Source organism: Cebus imitator, unplaced genomic scaffold, assembly GCF_001604975.1.
Source record: "Cebus imitator isolate Cc_AM_T3 unplaced genomic scaffold, Cebus_imitator-1.0 Scaffold63, whole genome shotgun sequence".
Classification (NCBI taxonomy): Eukaryota; Metazoa; Chordata; class Mammalia; order Primates; family Cebidae; genus Cebus; species Cebus imitator.
In genome coordinates, this window is record NW_016107378.1 from 4,770,068 (window position 1) to 4,789,647 (window position 19,580).

Genomic DNA, 19,580 nt, shown 5'->3' on the forward strand with positions numbered 1-19,580 from the left:
ACCTAAGGAAACTCATTAACAGTAAAGCATGAATATTTACTGAGTAAATCATCATCATCATCATCATCATCATCATCGATTTGTCCCTTACACAATAAAATCAATCACTATGGTTTTATATAACAAACCCAGCAGTATACTACTGCACCAGTCTTTTCAAAAACTCCAAGAATAAGTATGGGTGATTTTCTTAGAAAAACCCCAAAGCTGAGAAGAAAAATAATTTTTCTGTCATCAAAAAAATTATAATATAAAAATTAAAACCTTTATACAGCATCAGTATATCAACTTAGACCATAAAAGAGTCAAAAAATGTGCAACACTAAGAAAAAAGGTTAATATTTATATTAATAAACTGTTACCAAAGGAGAAATTATTTTTTAACTTTAAATTGAGATAAGGACATGAATTAGCAAATCACAGAAAAACTAATTCAAAAGATCAAAAACATATGAAAAGATATTCAAATTCAGGGCTATACAAATTGAAATAACAGTGAAATATCAGTTTTCATCTGGCAGCCTGCCAAAAATATTAAGTAATATCTACTACCAAGGAGGCCTAGGAAAATGAATACTCTTGTTCAAATCCGGGGTAAATGGGAAGTATTTTGGAATGCATTCCAGCAACAGCCATTATAATGTAAAAATACATATATCCTTTGACTTGAAACTCTCTCTCCTGGAAATGTATCTCATAAAAATAAAAACCGTGTTACCTGGGAATAGGTAAGTGCTTGTCACACAGTTGTTCACCAGATTAAGAGATGCCTATCAAAGGGCAAATGGATGAATAATATTCATGTTACATGACACTAAAAAGAATGTATTAGAGCTATGCCAAAAAGAAGGGAATTTCCTCAATATACTGATGAGTAAGAAAAGCAAAAAGCAGAAAAGTATGTACAGAATGATCCATTTTTGTAAAAGAAACAACAGCACAAAAACTCCAAATTCATAAAGATATGTAAATATTTGTGTGCAGGAAATAAAAATTATGAACAACATAAATGCAAAAAATAATGTCTGCTATTTTAAATACATATTTACATACATAAAAGTATAAAAATGATCTGTCTAGAAGGATAACCACCAAAATGGTAAGAATCATGGTCTCTAGAAAATTGGAGCGGGAGAGTAGTTAAATGACCTTTAGCTTTATTCTTAATACCTTATTTTCCTGAAGAAAAAAATACCAAAAGCAAATATGAGAAATGTTAATGGCTGAATGGTGCAAGTAGGGATGTTTGTTACATTATTCTCTGAAATAACAATAAACTAAAATAAAACTGACTACACATTTGTTGTATAGTGAGATATCATCAAAAGCATTTGTTCTTGGGTCAGTTCACGGATCTACCGTGTACATTTTCCCCATCTGTACCATGGACATACATGACTCCCTTCACAAATTGCTGAGAGGGTCAAATGAGAGAATACATGTAAAAAGATCCAATAGTCAGTTGATGCCAGTCAGTCCTGCCTCCCCAGACACAGGTGGACGTTTGCACAGATGCTTTGGTGCCCTTCCCAATGGGGGCAGCTGGTAATTTGGCGCAGACCATTGTAGCACATGGGCACCTAGATAGTTGATCTGAACTCTGGGGGAAATTCTAGGAAGGTTACAGGCAGAGGGAACATCACAAGAAAAAAAGCTACAGACCAATATCTCTTACAAATATGCATGTAAAAATCTCCAACAAAAATATTAGCAAACCAAATACAGAAACATATAAGAAAAAGTATATACCATGATCAAGTGGGATTTATTCAGGAATGCTAAGTTGATTTTCAGCATCTGTAAATCAGTTAATATAGTACATCATAGAATAATAAAAAACAAAAATCACAAGATACTCTCAAATAACACAGAAAAGCCATTTAACAAAATCCAATGCTCTTTTATTATAAAAACACTCAAGAGACTAGGAATGGAAGTAAACTCCCTTAACCTGTTATAGGGCAGCTACCCAAAAATCCACAGTTAACATCATACTTAATGCTGAAAGACAGTATGCTTTTCCCTAAGATCAGGAACCAGACAAGGATTTCTGCTTTCAACATTGTACTGGAGTTTTTAATCAAGGCAATTAGATGTAAAAGAAATAGAAAACATTCAGAATGGAAATGAAAAAGTAAAGCTATCTCTATGCACAGATGACATGATCTTGTACACAGAAAATCCTAAGGAATTCACTAAAAAGCTACTAAAAGCTACTAAAAGGAATGAATTCAGCAAGTTGCAGGACATAAGATCAATACATAAAAATCAATTTGTATTGCACTTGTAAAGAACAATCTAATAAATGACATTTTAAACGATTGTATTAACAACAGCACCAAAAAGAAAAAAATTCTTAGGAATAAATTTAACCAAAGAAGTAGAAGATTTGTACCTGAAAACTACAAAACACTGTTGAAAGAAATTAAAGAAGATCTAAATAATTGAGAAAACATCCCATGTTCATGGATCATAAGACTTAACATTATTTAGATGATGATACTCCCCAGACTGATCTACAGATTCAACACAATCCTCTTCAGAATCCCAGATAACTTCTTTATAGAAATTGACAAGGGGATTCTAAACTTCACATGGAATTTCAAAGAACCACAGATAGTTGAAACAATCTTGAAAAAGAAGAAAGAAAGTAGAGTCACTCTTCTTGACTTCAAAACTTTATTGCAAGTAACAATAATAGAGACAGTGTGGTCCTGGTAAAAGGACAGACATATAGATCAATGGAAGAAAATTGAGAATCTAGAAGTAAATTTATACATCTGTGGTCGACTGATTTTTAATAAGGGTGCCAATACCATCCAATGGAGAAAGAAGTGTCTTTTCAACAAATGGTGCTGGAACAACTGGATATCCACATACAAAAGAGGGAAGTTGAACACCTACCTCACACTATGTATAAAAATTTAGGCTGGGCATGGTGGCTCACACCTGTAATCCCAGCACATTGGGAGGCCAAGGCAAGCAGATCACCTGGGGTCAGGAGTTCAAAACCAGCCTGCCCAATGTGATGAAACCCCATCTCTACTAAAAATACAAAAAAATCAGCCAGGTGTGGTGACAGGCACCTGTAACCCCAGCTACTTGGGAGGCTGAGGCAGGAGAATCGCTGGAACCTGGGAGGCAGAGGGTGCAGTGAGCCGAGATAGCACCACTGCATTCCAGCCTGGGCGACAGAGTGAGACTTCATCTCAAAAAAAAGTGTTTTTTTTAACTTAAAATAGATCAAAGACCTCAATGTAAGAGCTAAAACTATAAAACTCTAAGAAGAAAACATAGGGGTAAATATTCATGACCTTGGATTTGGCAATGCCTGACCCTTCTTACTGTCAAGGAAGGCCCTGTGAGAACTGTGCCCTGGCACAGTACATGATACACGGTGAGAACTGAGAGGAGATAATGTGGTTTTCCCAACATTTGCTGGGTTAAATATATTTGTTGAATAAATTAATGAATGACTTCTCTACCCAACCCCAAGTGGAGCTGAGGCCAAGGCATGCACACATATGCTCGCACATGCACACACACACACACACACACACACACACTCACACACACCATCTGTGCTGTGAGCTGAACAAGGCCCTGCTGAAATCCTTTTCTGTCTTCATCCTCCCTCCCCACTCCTATAGACTACACCTAACAAGACCCAGGGCAGATGCTGGCTCTTTCTAGAAGCTTTCTCCTATCAGTCAGTAATTCACTCAACTATCAATCACTGGGCATCTGCTCTAGGCCAGGCCCTGAGCTGGGTCCTGGCAACACACAGCAGGACAGATGTGAGCCCTAAGCTTACAGCACTCACAGCTGTGCAGGGTCCATTGTAAGGAGCCATGACCTTTCCCCAAGACGCATGCTCTGCTCTGAACTTTCAGGGAAGCACCACACACCACCTCCTACTGGAGCAATCAATGAAGTGGCCAATTTGCCTTTTTACTGAGGTACAAAGAAGCCTCCTGCACCACTCAGGAGGGAGCAGAATGGACCTCCCACCATCCCCAGGACTCCACCTGTCTTGGTTGTTCAATACTCACTTACCCATACAGCACTATTCTCGTGAAAAGTTGAAAGCTTGTTTCTCCATGACAAAAAGTGCCAAGAAAAGTGTCAACTGCTAATGCTGCTGGTGAGAACAAAGAGAATACAAAAAAAAAAAAAAAGAATACAAAGAGAAGCAGTTTAAAAAGGAAACAATGGCTGGTTATATACCCAAAGGATTATAAATCATTCTATTATAAAGACACATGCATACATGTGCTCATTGTGGCACTGTTTAAAATAGCAAAGACCTACCAAGCCAAATGCCCATCAATGATAGACTGGACAAGGAAAATGTGGCACATACACACCATGGAATACTATGCAGCCATAAAAAACGATGAGTTCACGTCTTTGTAAGGACATGGATGAACCTGGAAACCATCATTCTCAGCAAAGTGATACAAGAAGGGAAAACCAAACACTGCATGTTCTCACTAATAGGCAGGTGTTGAACAATGAGAATACATGGACACAGGGAGGGGAACATCACACACTGGGGTATGTTGAGGGGTGGGGGCTAAAGGAGGGACAGCGGGCGAGCGGGAAGGTTGGGGAGGGATAACACTGAGAGAAATGCCTGATGTAGGTGATGGGGGGATAGAGACAGCAAATCACCATGGCATGTGTGTACCTACACAACAATCCTGCCAGATCTGCACATGTACCCCAGAACTTAAAGTATAATTTAAAAAAAATTTACATGTCAAAAAAAAAGAAAAAGCAAACAATGGGATAAATTAAAAGATACAGCCTATGTTAACCTGGGGTTGAGCAATATTGGGTCTACATGTCTCAAAATGGAAACAAGGAAAAGCAAATCATGGGACTGTTTCAGAAAGGGCTCCAAAGATGAGCAGATGACTCATCAAATAAGGAGGAAAACTCTAGGCAAGGTTTAAAAGTGGCAGAACTTATTTTAATAACATGATTAAATCTTTCAGTCATGCAAGCAGGCACTTAGACAACTCCCTAATATTTTTCTCCTTGTGCACGGGAGATGAGATGGGGGATGTAGACATTGTACACTAGAGCACCGTATTAAAACTGGGAGTTCTGAGAGTGTATTGAGATCCATCCTTCCTGAAGAGGTATGGAGTCAGTGGAGATACCTGATGAACAGATATTCACAGCAGTGTTGGCTGACGCAGAAAAGAATTGGAAAACATTCAAATGTCCAAAAACTCAGAGCCCCTCTAAACCATGAGGGGTGCATCTACCCCATGGAATATATGCAGCCTCTAAAATAAAGGTCTTATGTATTTGAAAGAAATGTGTCCTCTTGAAAGAATTATTTTTAGAGATGGGGTCTTACTCTGCTGCCCAGACTGATCTTGAACTCTTAGACTCAAGTGATCCCCCACCTCAGCCTCCCAAAGTGCTGGGATTATAGGCATGAGCCCTCATGCCTGGCCCTGATAGTGTTTGAAGTGGAGAAGAAAACAGGATGCAAAATGTTGTCTGGCTGAAAATGCAACTGCAAAACCATACATTCAGGAAGACAGACACGAAAGCACAGGAGAAGGCCTTAATTTTAGAGGAATTGCAAATGACTTTTTTTTTTTTTTTGCCTTTTATTTTTATGGCTGTTGCTACAATATTGTTTGCACAATTAAAAACCCTGAAATCAAAGCCAAGCCATTTAAGGATCGTTATAAATCAGATTTCTCCAGTGGCATTTAAACAATCACTTACTAAGCACAGAGCATCAAGTCCGTGACTGGCCCTATGCTGGGTTTTAGGATTCCAAAGACAAAAAGCAGCTGAGTATGGTTGCTCACGCCTGTAATCCCATCTTCTGCCTTGGCCTTCAAAAGGCCAAGGCAGAAGGATAGTTTGAGCCCAGGAGTTCAAGACCAGCCTGGGAAGCATAGTGAGATCCTGTCTCTAAAAAATAAAATAATAATAATAATAAAACATCCAGGCATAATGGTGCACACCTATAGTCCCAGCTACTCAGGAGGCTGAGGTGGAAGGATCACTTAAGCCCAGCAATTCAAGGTTGCAGGGAGCAATCACACCACTACACTCCAGCCTGGGTGACAGAAAAAGACCCCGTCTCCAATTTAAAAGGAGAGAGAGGCCGGGTGCTGTGGCTCACGCTTGTAATCCCAGCACTTTGGGAGGCTGAGGCAGAAGGATCACAAGGTCAGGAGTTTGAGACCAGCCTGGCCAACATACTGAAACCCCGTCTCTACTAAAAAAAAAAAAAAAAATTACCCGGGTGTGGTGGTGCATACCTGTAGTCCCAGCTACTTGAGAGGTTGAAGCAGGAGAATCACTTGAACCCGACAGGCAGAGGTTGTAGTGAGCCGAGATCGTGCCACTGCACTCCAGCCTGGGCTACAGAGCAAGACTCCATCTTAAAAAAAAAAAAAGAGAGAGAGAGAGAGAGAGACAAAAAGACATGGATCCTGTGCATAAGGAACTCACAGTAAAGAATGGGAAGAGGAGGTAGAACCTGAACAGATCGTCACAACATGGTAGAAAAGCCTCGAGCAAGGTGGACACAGAAAATAGGAAGGATGGTGTAAAGAATGACAGTGATGGCGACAACGTCCAACATTCTTGTAGCACTGCATGAGGCAGGATAAACCAGGTTTTGCTGCAGTAACAAGCCTACAATTTCTGTGGCTTAAAACAGCCAGGTTTTATTTCTTGCTTACGCTACTATTCATGGCAGGTTGGCACTGGAGGAAGGATGGGAGGAAATGCTGTCTATTATAGAATTACTGAAAGATCAGGGCAAGTGAAGTAGCCACCATTTCAAAAACTGATGGTCACCGTGCCACAAAGAAAGAGAACTCAAGGGTTATCTTATACCTGCAGTGAGGTAATCTGGTCTAGGAAGTGACGTCCATAATTTCTGCCGATAATTCATTGGCCAGGGCTAGTATCATTCCCCTAGCTTCAAGGGGAGTAGGAAGTGCAATTCTACCACATTTGTGCAAGTCAGGGAGCCAGAAATATCTAGCAAACTGCATTATTAGCTATCATATATATTTGCTACTTCAGGCACCATCCAAATACATTGCATAGTTTATTTCATTCAGATAACAATCATAGTGAGGGAATGTGTCCTCTTTCCAGGTCCATGATGAGGGAGAGTTTTAAGGGCAAGAATTTCCCAGCACCATGCCCCCCTCCCATCTCTCTCCAACCAGGAGATTTAACCGTTCATGTTTGAATTTCGCAGGCTTGGGAAGAAACTAAGAGTCACTCGGCGGAAGTTCTAAGGAACTCCTTTCTTTGGCCCGGGGTCTTAGAGAAGCTGGGAGTTCCTCCCAGGTTAAAAGTCCCCTTCTTCCACACCCCTTCGGACTCCATGTTTGGGTCCCCTTCCATGAACACTCCCTTTGTGGAAGCCATCTTTCCCTCTCCCGGATTTCCCCTCTGGAGTCCCCTTCCACACTCTCTCGTGGAAGCCTGTCTTTTCCTCCTAAACTCCATCTCTCTCTATTCCTTTCCCCTCAGTGTGGAAGCTGCTCTCCTCTCCTGGATTCCATCTTTCTGGATTCCATCTTTCTGGATTCTCTCACTCAGTGTGAGAGTTAGCTGTTTCTTTCTCTCTCCTTCTCCTATTTCTCTCTCTACCTAAATAAATCACTTTTTACAAACATTTTTGAGTCTGGCATTTACTGCGCACTGCACGTGGTTCCCTCTGTCGTTCTTGAGAGGGCAGGAGACCAAGAACCTGGAGAAACGTTCCCTCAGGGGAGCCGAGGGCACCCTGAACCCCAATATTATAATAGAAGGCAGGGACTGTTATCCCCATCATACAGTTAAGCAAAGGGAGGTCCATTGTACTCAACATTATGTAATGTACCCAAGATCACAGAGTAAGTGTTGCAGCTGGAATTTGACCCCAGGACCCAAGCTCCAGACCCATGTCACTCTATCAGATGGATTCAGGAGAAGGCCTCTTGGCCTCAGGGCAGGAAGCTGATCTGGAGAAGTACACTGGAGCTGGAGGTCACAAAGCCTCACCATGGCCAGGACATACACCTCTGCCATCTTAAAGGATGATCTCACACAACATGCATCCAACATTCTGCCAACAGTGCATTCCCTGAATATAATCACAAGGAAACTATCAGACAGGTCCAGATGGAGGAGCATGCTACAAGGCATCTGCCCTAAACCACTAGCAATTCCAGTGTTGTAAGTGACAAGGGGGAGGGCAGGACATAGGAGCTTAGGCGCTGTTCCAGATGAAAAGGGTGTCAATGCCACTTTTGGTTCTCAGCTGCATGTTATATCAGGGGCAGGGGGGAGGTGGGGATCCAGCCTAGGCAATATAGTGAGACCCTGTCTATAAAAAAAAAAAAAAAAAAATTTTTGATTAGTGGGTCATGGTGGCACCTGCCAGCTCCTCAGAAAGCTAAGGCACGAGGAGTATTTGAGCCCAAGAGTTCAAGGCCGTGGTGAGCTATGATCACACCACTGCACTCCAGCCTAGGCAAGAGAGTGAGACCCTGTCTCAAATATATATCTATATTTGGGAGGAAAATACCTTAAAGGTTTTTACTGAGATAACTGACAAAATTTGAATATGGACACCACATTAAATAACAGTAAAGTCAGTGTTAACTTTCCCAAGTTTGATCATTATACTGTGATACCTAAAGAAAGTACTGTTCTCAGATATCCTCTGAAGTGTGCAGGTGTGAAGGATCATGATATGTGTACTTCCCCTCAAAGGCATCAGCAATCATTATAACAATAATGTACACATATAGAAGGAGACAGAAATAAATGTGGATGTGCAAAATGCTAACAATTGTTGAATCTAGGTGATCGTAGATGGGCATTTATTGTACTATCCTTGCAACTTCAGATAGACTTGACATTTTTCCCCAAAAAAGGTATTTTTTAATCAAAAGTGCTATCTGCCTTCTGTCCTGCTTATGGGGTGTGTGTGTGTGTGTGTGTGTGTGTGTGTGTGTGTGTGTTGCGTCCACCACCCAGTTGGTAACATGGGCTGGGCAGTCCTTATCTTCTGGCCTCCCTTGAAAATTGGCTCATCTTGTATAAGTCAGCCGCAGAAGATTCTCAGTGATACGACCACCATCTCAGACCTTGTCACTTGTCACAGACTCCTGCTCCCATGAAACTGCTCTGGGGACAGGGCCATGTCTTTTCCTCCCCAATTCCCACCGTTTTTTCAAACCTGGGGCTGTCTTTCCCCTCCTTGAATCTTAAAGGGAGAGATTGGAGCCCCTACCTCAACAATGCATAGCCCCATGTGCCCAGTGACACTACACTCTCCTCAAGGTGAGCTAATTCTCAGCCCCTCAGGAAGGAAGCAACTTCCCATTCTCCTCACATCTAGAGGACCCCCAAGTCAAGCAAGGCAGAGGCCAACAGCACACAGACCCACACGTATTCCGTGTTTCTTCCCCTTAGACTTGATTTTTTCTACCACCAAGCGTGGTGGTGAGACCCTGTCTCCCTCCGCTCCTCTGCCCCCCTTCTCTACCCACACAATCCACTGGGGTTCTGAGATGGCTCAGTATATGTATGCAAATATGTGGCTATGTGCTCATGTGCAAAAAATTGTCTAGCCAAGTAGGAGCCGTGCATCAATTATCTATTGCCACAATAATGATTTATAGCAAACTGGCCCCAATTCAGTGGCTTGTCTAACAACTATTTATTATTGTACAGAAGGCTGCAGGTCAAATGAGCAGTTCTTTAATCTGAGTCAGGCACAATAGGACTCCAGGAGGCATCTGTGGTCAGCTGTAGTAGTGCTGATGGCTTTACTGATCTCTCTGGCTAGGACAGCTTTGCTGACTCCTCTCTGCTCCACAGGGTCTCTCATCCTCTAGCAAGCTAGCTCAGGCTTGTTCTCATGATGAAGACAAAGTTCAAGAAGGAGAGAGCTGGAGACCGGCACATATCACTTCTAATGTATTCTGTTGGCCAAAACAACTCAGGTCAAGTGGTGGAAAATAAACAGATTCCACTGCTTGATGAGAAGAGTTACAAAGTCACACTGCTCTGGAGGGAGAGCAGGTTGGAGAACTAGAGCCAAGTTTGCAATTAAATTTTGCAAAAATCTACTAAAGAAAAAAAAATGTGTGTGTCCATGAGTCTGCCCACCTAGGCTTTTGGGAGGTACATGTACATGAGAAATAAAGCAACTTTACTTTTACTGGTAAAAGTAAAGTTAGCAGGTAACAGGTAACTCCAAGTGTGAGCAGACTGCTCACATTCAGAGACTGTTGGCAATGGGGGCTTCTGTCCCCTCAACACCTCTAAGAAGGAAATTATTATCACTAGTGGCAGCACTAGCTAGCAATTCCTTGCAAAGTTTCTTCCCAGGCCCAATGCTTAGCACAGTTGTAGAATGAATTAATCTCTAATAACCCTGCAAGCCAGACTGGCTAATAATTTGTGAGGCCTAGTGCAAAATGAAAATGCAAAATCCTTTATTCTAAAATTGCTAAAAATTTCAAGACAACTGTCAAGAGAATAAGAAGGCAAGCCACTGACTGGGAGAAAATGTTTGAAAAAGACATGCCTGATAAAAGACTAGTATCCAAAATATGGAAAGGACTCTTAAAACTCAAAAACAAGAAATGAAGAATTCAGTTACAAAATTACCCAAAGACTAACAGACACCTCACCAAAGATATACAGATGGTAGCTAGCCTATGAAAAGATGCTCCACGTCATGTCATCAGGGAAATGCAAATTAAAACTATGAGACACCACTATGTGCCTGTTAGAATGGCCAAAATCCAGAACAGTGATAGCACCAAATGCTGGTGAGGATGTAGCAATCCTTTATTGCTGTTGGGAATACAAAATGTCCAGGCACTGTGGGAGACAGTCGAGCAGTTTCTTAGAAAACGAAGCATACTCTTACCACACAACAATCAATTGTCTCCTTGGTATTTACCAAAAGAAGTTGAAAAGATGTCTGTCTCAAAACCTACACACAGATGTTTATACCAGCTTTATTCATAATTGCCAAAACTTGGAAGCAATCCAGGTGCCCGTCAGTAGTGAATGGATAAATAAACCACAGTACATCCAGACAACAGAATATTACTCAGCACTAAAAAGAAATGACTTCCCAAGCCATAAAACAACATGGAGAAACCTTAAATGCATATGATTAACCGAAAGAAGCCAGTCTGAAAAGGCTCCATATGGTATGATTTCAACTCTCCGACATTCTGGAAAAGGCAAAACCATGGAGACAGTAAAGAAGTCAGTGGTTGTCAGGAGCTGCGGTAGGGAGGGATGAATACGCAGAACACAGAGGATTTTTAGGGCAATGAAACTCTTCTTATGTTATAATGATGAATACATGTCATTATATATTTGTCCAAACTCATATAATGTATACACCCAGAGTGAACCTCATGCAAACTACAGAGTCTGTTGATAACGATAAGTCAATGTAGGTTCATTGACAAGAGTGGATGCCTCTGGTGGGGATGCTGATGGTGGGGGAGGCAGTGCATGTGTAGGGTGGGGGTATACAGGAAATCTCTGTACCTTCTGCTCTGTTTTGTTGAAACCTAAAACTGCTCTAAAAATACAATCTCGAAACATTTCAAAACAGCTGCATTAAACTAAGGGCATTAAACTAAGCATGTTGCCTACATGGGTCACACTCACATGAAGCCAGTCCCGTCTGCTGGGTCTCCTCACCTGGCCTGACCCTGGCCATTGCACCTAGGCAGTGGGAGCCGCCACCCAGTCACTACTGGGCCCACCTTCATTCATTCATTTATTCATTCAACACAGATTTACCGAATGTCTATGACACCCCAGGGACTGTGCTCAGTGCTGGGGACATAGCAGTGAACAGACAAGTCCCTGCCCTCAGAGAGCTCACATTCCAGAGGGGGGAGACAAACAATAAACAAGATAAATCAATGTATCATCTGTTCAACAGTGAGCAGGGCAGAGGAGACCATGCAGCATGGGGCAGGGGTCCAGTGGGTGGTAAGGGGTGAAATCATAACTGTGGAGCTTAGGGAAGCATCACTGGGAAAGTGACTGTTGAGTGGAAGTGGGGACTGAGCCATGCCCAGTGACTGGGAGGCAGGGGCAGTTTCTGGAGAAAGAGGAGAGTAAAACAAAGGCCTTGAGGCAGGAACATGGCTGCAGTTTTCAGGGAAGTGCAAGGAGGCTGCTGTGGACACAGGGGAGGGAGAGAGAGGGACGGATGGTGAGGTGAGGTGAGGTGAGGTGGGTGAGGGAGGTGGGGCCAGACCACATAGGGCCATGGCAAGGAATTTGGTTTTTACTCCAAAGAGAAAGGGAGGCAGGGAAGAGTTTTGAGCAGAGGAGTGACCTGGCCTGACTCCTGTTTCTAAAGCATCAGACTGGCTATTGAGTGGAGGACAAGTGGGGATGGGGTCCATGGAGAGGCCGGCTATGAGATGCTGGCCTTCCCCACCACCTGCCACCCTGCACAGACCATCGGCACGGTGGCAGCACCCCATACTCTCCACCCCTGGGCTTTTGCAGCAGGTTCTCAGGCAGCAGGAGGTGCTGGGAATTAACACCCCCAGGGAACAGCCCTCAGCCAGTGACAAATGGAATTGAAGATCCCAGCTTCTTCACCTCCAGGTGGGACTACCCCAAAGTGTGCCCCACAGTGCCTCCCCAGGCTCCCTAGCAGAACTGCACCCCAATTGCCCACAGCTGTCACCTGGTTGGTGATGTATTCTGTGTGAGTTCCTTCTGTCCTCTACCACCGCTTCCTGGGACCACCTCCGGGAAAAATCACTTGGTGGAAACTTTTGTCTGAAGATGTGCTTCCGGGATAAACTTCACTAAGAGGGAAGAATAGCCATAACTTAAGTGACTCGAAGGTGGCTCAGATGGTGGTCGGCATCACGCATAGTAAGAAAGGATCCTGGCTGCATTAGGAAGGTATTTACAGACGAGCAGGATATGGAGTCTGCAGGCTCAAGGCACCTGTCTTCACCTCCCAAACCAGGTGCGCAGGCCTGAGGGTACTCAGCCTCCAGGAGCCCACGAAGCGGGACTGTGCCCTGACCACAGGCCCTGGGCCCCGGGCCGCCAGCCCGTGTCCTGCAGGGCGGAGGGGCTGAGGCCTCCGGAGTTAATGAGGTCCCCGGCAGAAGCAGACCCCGCTGAAAATGACAAACGAACAGCATTACAGGCCGTTCCCACAATTACTATCAGTTGGCTGTAATATAAATATGCAAATTCCCTGGGCTTGAACTTTAACACCCTCGGTAGAGACCATTCATCTCTTTAAAGTATTAATTTAAGTTGTAAAAGGGCCCATACATCACCGCGTGTCATTTTGAAAACAAATATTAATCAATTTTACCCTCGGAATTGCTACAGCGGAGGCGGCCCCCACGGCTGCGGCTGCGGCTCCGGGAGGCGGCGGCGGCGGGAGATTTACATATTCATCCCAGCTAAGGAAGCCGCGATAATGCAGGTACAGCCCGAAGCCCGCGCCCCCAGACCTTATCTGCGCGCCCCGCCGGCCCGCGGCTGCTTCTGCATGCGCCGCGCAGCGCCTTGCAAATGAGGCCCGCGGACCGCTATCTGGATAACCTTGAGCGCCGCCGGGACAGGAGGCGGGGCCGCCTTCTAACTTCTCTTTTCCCGGAAATCAAAAAGTATTGAGAAAGGCCAGGCTCTCCCTCTCCAAACGGGAGAAACAGCTCTGGCCTCCTTGGAGGTCCTGAGCAGGACAAGCTGGTCCCTGAAGACAGTTTACTTTTCCACCCGCCTTAAGAACCAGGACACCAGAGTGGCAGGTCCTGGAAGGATGGGGATGACTGGACGTGGTGGTCTTCTGGGGACAGAAAAGGGCTTTGGAGTCATATAGCCCTGATTTCCAAAACGGGGTCTGCACATTCACGTCACGGACCTTTGCATGGATTGATTTAACTTCTTAGTTACATTCGTGGAGAAATGTACCCAAATATTAAAGGTATCAACTCAGAGTTACTGGCAGTTTTAGAAATTATCTACGAAAAGCACCTAGCACAGAATTGGGCATATAGTGAGTGCTGGAATGACACTATCAACAATTATTATTATGCTCGGTTACCTTCTGGGGTGACCATTCCCTACTCCTCAATTGCACCTCCTTTGGTCTTTCTCCCCTTGCATCTGAAGTGGGTTTGAGGGACAGGACCTCCTGCTTCTACCCTGCCTACTGCCACAATCTTAGTCTAACAGAATCTGCTGCCCCCTGCCTGAAGATCTGCCACTTCCTTTACAAGAGGATAGGGCCTCCTGGAAAGAAATGCAAGCCGGGTTGAAAGGTGAATAGCCCCATTCCCTAAGGTGCTGACCATTCCCTGCTTCCCCTAGGGAGATAACACCAACCTCAGCCTGAGAGAGCACGCCTCCAGCCTCCTAGTGAATCAGGGCTTGCAGGAGCACGAGGCTGCTGCCATTGTCTGGTACTGGGGAACGCCCACGTCAAGCCAGCAGAGGACAGGTTGCACCTGCACGGGTGCATGAGAGATGCTCCTCCCTTCCCAGAGTCATCCTATAGTGGCCTGCACACCTTCATCACATCCACTGCATTGTATGCACGTACACATGCTCGTGCACACAGGACACTGGCTCACTGTGTGGCTGACCTCCACATCGCAGCCCAGAAAACCCTGCCTCCCTTCACTGGCCCATCAGCAAGGTTGGAACTGGGCTTCCCTGACGAACTCTATGCATAGAATGGTGCACAGCCGAAGGGATCGCCCTGGAATGGTGATGCCGACCAGTGAACATCGTCCACCACCTCCTGGTAAGGCTGAGTATCAGCCAAAGTCAAACATTTGCTGGGACAGCCGCAGATCCTGGCTCAAGTGAGGAAAAGAAATAGCTCCCCATCCTTCTCCCTGGTGCTAGGGTGAGAGGAACTCATTTCATCACTGCTAAGCCTGGGACAGGAATCACTCAGGGATACAATAAAACCCCCACACTGTGGTGGTATGTGAACCAAATGAAGTATGTACAACTATACATGTCAAATCACATGTAAACATGTGCACATGTATGGACTGAACTGTATAAATGTGCACATTGCCCACGTGTGTTGAGCCATATGCAAGGAGATACATGTATGTTCTACCACATGTAAGTGTGCATGTGTGTGTTAAGTTGCATATGTGTGCACGTGTGTTGACTCACATGTAAGTGTGTGCACGTGTATACTGAACGACACGTAGGTGTGCGCATTGCACGTGCACATGTGTATCGAACTATATGTAAGTGTGTGTGTACATGTATGTTGAGTCACACAGAAGCACTGCAGGCGCATATGTGTATATCAAACCATACATAAATGTATGAATACATTATGTTGGTCTATAACAATCTGTGCAAAAAACGACATCTAGAGATAATGACAGGAAATAAACACAGTGGCCATTTAACAAAGAAAAAAAGAAAGAAATCCTGTTAAAAACACCTTATATTCAAATTTTTAATTCAAACATTCATCCCACAAATGTTTATGTAGGACCTAATTTTTTCTTTTTAGAGACAGTGTCTCACTATGTTGCACAGGCTGTTCTCAAACTCCTGAGCTCAGGTGATTCTCTGGCCTTGGCCTTCCAAAGTGTTGGCATTACAGGCATGAGCCACCACGCCCAGCCAGACCTAATATATTTCAGGGAAATGTCCAGTCAGGACACCAAGGGGCTGAGTTAGGAGTGGAGTAGCCAGAGTTTTCACATAGTTCATTAAACCTAAGACACAGTCTTAGCCTATGAAGGAAGGTGATAAATTCAGGAAATCCCAAGTCAAGTTCTTTCCTTCTGGCCTACGACTCAGTAATTAATCAACATGGTTATTCCCTACTTAAGGAAAACTCAGGGTTCTGAAGGACAGTAAAACCTTCCAGAAAACAAGTGTGTTTTTTTGTTTGTTTTTGTTTTTGTTTTTTGAGACAGTGTCTCACCCTGTCACCCAGGCTGGAGTGCAATGGTGCAGTCATAGCTCACTGAAGCCTCAAACTCCTGGACTCAAATTATCCTCCCACCTCAGCCACCCAAGTAGCTAGAACTACAGGTGTGCACCACCATGCATGGCTGGTTTTTAAAATGTATTTTGTAGACACAGGCCTCGCTATGTTGCCCAGGCTGGTCTCAAACTCTGGCCTCATGCGGTCCTCCTGCCTCAGCCTCCCAAAGTGCTAGGATTATAGGCATGAGGCACTGTGCCTGGCTGTGGGTTTTTTTTAAGTGCATAGATTTTTTTTCTAAGTGGAGTGTTGTAATAAGTTGGCCTTTACCAGGAAATCTATCTTCACGTCATATTTTCCACGCAGGCCCAGGGTACCTTGTCAGTAAATCTCTAATTTCCTGGAAGTCAATTATCCGATCAACTGAACAGCAAAGACAATGACCTTGAGCAAGTTACTCACTGTGCTTCCATTTCCTCACCTGTGAAACGGGGACAACACCAGGACCTGTCTTTTAGCATTGTTGTAAGTATAAAACCAGTCTAAAACTGACGCTGATACATGATGAGCACTCAATAATGTTAGCTATCATTAATTGCCATTGTCAGCATCATAACTTATCATTGCCAGCAGATATTTGATTTTATTGAGTGTTTTTTTAATTCAGTGCCAGTACTAAAAAATAAAATAGTAGGCATAAAAATTTACACTCCTAGTTTTATTTAAAAATCCAAACCTCAATGGGGTGCAGTGGCTCATGCCTGTAATCCCAGCACTTTGGGAGGCCAAGGAGGCAGACTCACTTGTGTCCAGGAGTTCAAGACCAGCCTGGGCAACATAGTGAGACTCCATCTCTACAAAAAAAAAAAAAAAAAAAAAAAAAAAAAAATAGCTGGGTACAGTGGCACACACTTGTAGTCCCAGCTACTCAGAGGCTGAGGTCTTAAGATTGCTTGAGCCCAGGACTGCAATTGCTGCAGTGAGCTGTGATCAGACCACTGCACTCCAGCCTAGGTGACAGGGTGAGACTGTGTCTCATAAAAATAAATAAATAAATAAATAAAATAATAAAAAACAGGAAAAGAAAAAAATAATAAAATAAATATTCAAGCCTCTGCGTCCACCAGACCTGCATTAGCCCAAGGCAACCTGTAGCTGCTGGTGGGTAGTGGCTGCCCCTGCAGGCAGAGAGGCATGTGTCCTCCAGCTTGCCACCATGCCGACCCAGTTTACTCACCCGGCTCTACTGCTGCCTGGCCCCTGTGTGAACCTGAGGGTGAGAACCTTGGCATCCTACTGGTAAACAGACGGTAAGACCGAGGCTCAAAAGGGAAAAAGGTGCTGCCAGCGCTGGACCCCAGGAGCCACATGCCCCTGAACCCTGGCCCAGAACTCTTTCCACACTCCCATGCTAAATTCCTTTGGGCCATAAGGCCAGAGGGAGGCTGACGTCTCAGCTCCAATTTTTCAAAGCTCAAAAAGACCAATCCCTTCTTACTCAATATAATGGATTTCCAAAGACGGATGGAGACAGTAGTTTAGGGTGGGGCTGAGGTTGCTGCAGGAGTGTGTGGCATGTCCTGTGTTTAATGTTTCAGCCTCTCTTCTGTGTTCTTTTACATTTATCGAATTACCAGTATTAAAGCAAAATAGATCTATTAGACAATTACCTAAGGGAACTCAGCTGCTACCATAAAGCCAATGAAGTTATGACAGCAGGGCCCGAGAGGAATCAGAGCTGAGTAAAACCTGTCGAGGCTGCTGACAAATGATGATAAAGTGATCGCTTGTGCCAGCGCTCAATGGAAATTGACAAGGTGAACCTCCCCACCTAATGAACAGATCCAACCCCTGCTCCCGATGAAATGCACTGCAAGTTTAATCTCAATAAGCATCAAAATAAATTTGTTCCCACGTTTAGAGAGAATGCAGACACGTGGGCAGGAGCCATAGCCTTCATGGACAGGACCCAGTGTGTGGTGTGGGGATGGCAGTGAAGGTGCTGGGGGCTTCCCTGTACACAGTATCCCGGGTGCATCTGCCTAAAAATACCCCTATTGCCCACCCTGTCCACTCCCGGAACAGAAACTGAGGCTCAGATGGTACTTACGTCACAGAGACCCCAACCGCTCAGAGAGCAATTGTCTCCATAACTCCTATTACATGTGCGCAGCTCTGATTCTTATAAAGTAATGTCAGTTACAGAACAATACCAGCCTGCCAGGCAAGACACATTAGAGGAACAAGGCGGGTGGCATGGGGGTGGGGGGAGAGACACCCCCACCATCAACCCTCGGAATACAATGCACCAGCTGCACATTAATAAATATGTAATGTTTGATTAGAAATATGTATAGTATTTTTTCCCTCCCCAAATGCCGGCTCGCCCTTAGGCGGAAGATGGGATCTGGCCCACACTGACGGGTTTCTTTCTTGCTTGCTTTGAAAATACAAACTCAAATGTTTTCCTGTCCCAGCTGTTTCCCATTGTTGCTGTTTATCAGCTTGAAGGATGAACAGTGGAATAAAAAAACACGCTTGCATTTCAAATGTGCCAGTCAGTCACTCCATTGTTCAAAGAAGAAAGCTTAATTGTCTGTGCTGGCAAACTTCTTTTTGGTGAATGTCCAGGTTTTAAGAAAAGCTATTCAGCTGTGCAATTTGTTTAATACATGCAGAGAAAAGCATATAAAATCACACGTTTTTCTGAAAAAAATTAAATAAGGGGAAAAGAGGAATTTTGGAAAAGAACGAGTCACACATTGAAGTTTCCTGATTGTCACCCCGGGCACAGGTTTCTGTGTCCTCTACTGAAGTCTCAGCTTTCTCTTGGGATGTTCCAGAGAGTCCCAAGCTCGGTGGTTGAGCTTGGTGCTGACAAACAGCACCAGCTCTGAGCTGATGGCCCAGGCAGCAGAAACTTTGGATCTTGTCAGCCAAGCTCAGCTTTCCCTGTGATTACACCAACTTCTGTTTGAGCAGCTCCTGCTTTCTAGGAGTGAGGTAGAGACACAGCCAGCAATGCTTGGGAACTTCTATGGATAAGGTTAGTTATGTCCAAAGCAGAGAGGCCCCATCCCAGCTCACCTGTCAAGGTGAGCACACAGGGATAAGCCTGGGCACCCCCCAGCAACCTACCTAATTCAGGGGCAAGTGGAATCTGTGGTTACCTGGTCAGTCTGCGGGGAAAAGCTGCCCAATCTCAAACACCACCCCCACCTAATCCCACAACCAAATGCCAGAAACGCAGTTTCAAAGGAGCACAGTCTTCTGCTTAGGCTTGAATGTTCTGGGCTTACCTTGCAAAGCAACCTGGTCCGAGGAGGTTTCCATGTCAAAACTGGATATTTGGGGATGGGAGAGTGGTTTGCAATATCAGTAGGAAGAGCTCCTGTGTCCCCTTCAGACCCCCAAGTGTCTAAGAAACTGCCCCTAAGATGTAGATGACTGATACCAGACCCATACCTGTGAGCAGAGGAAGGAAGAGAAATTGGCCATGCCGGCTTGAGGGGACACCACGGCACTGGGGGAAAGGGCCCCCAAAGAGTGGTGGAAAAAAGAGGCAGCTTCACAGCTTAACCAGAGGGCGATGGTATTA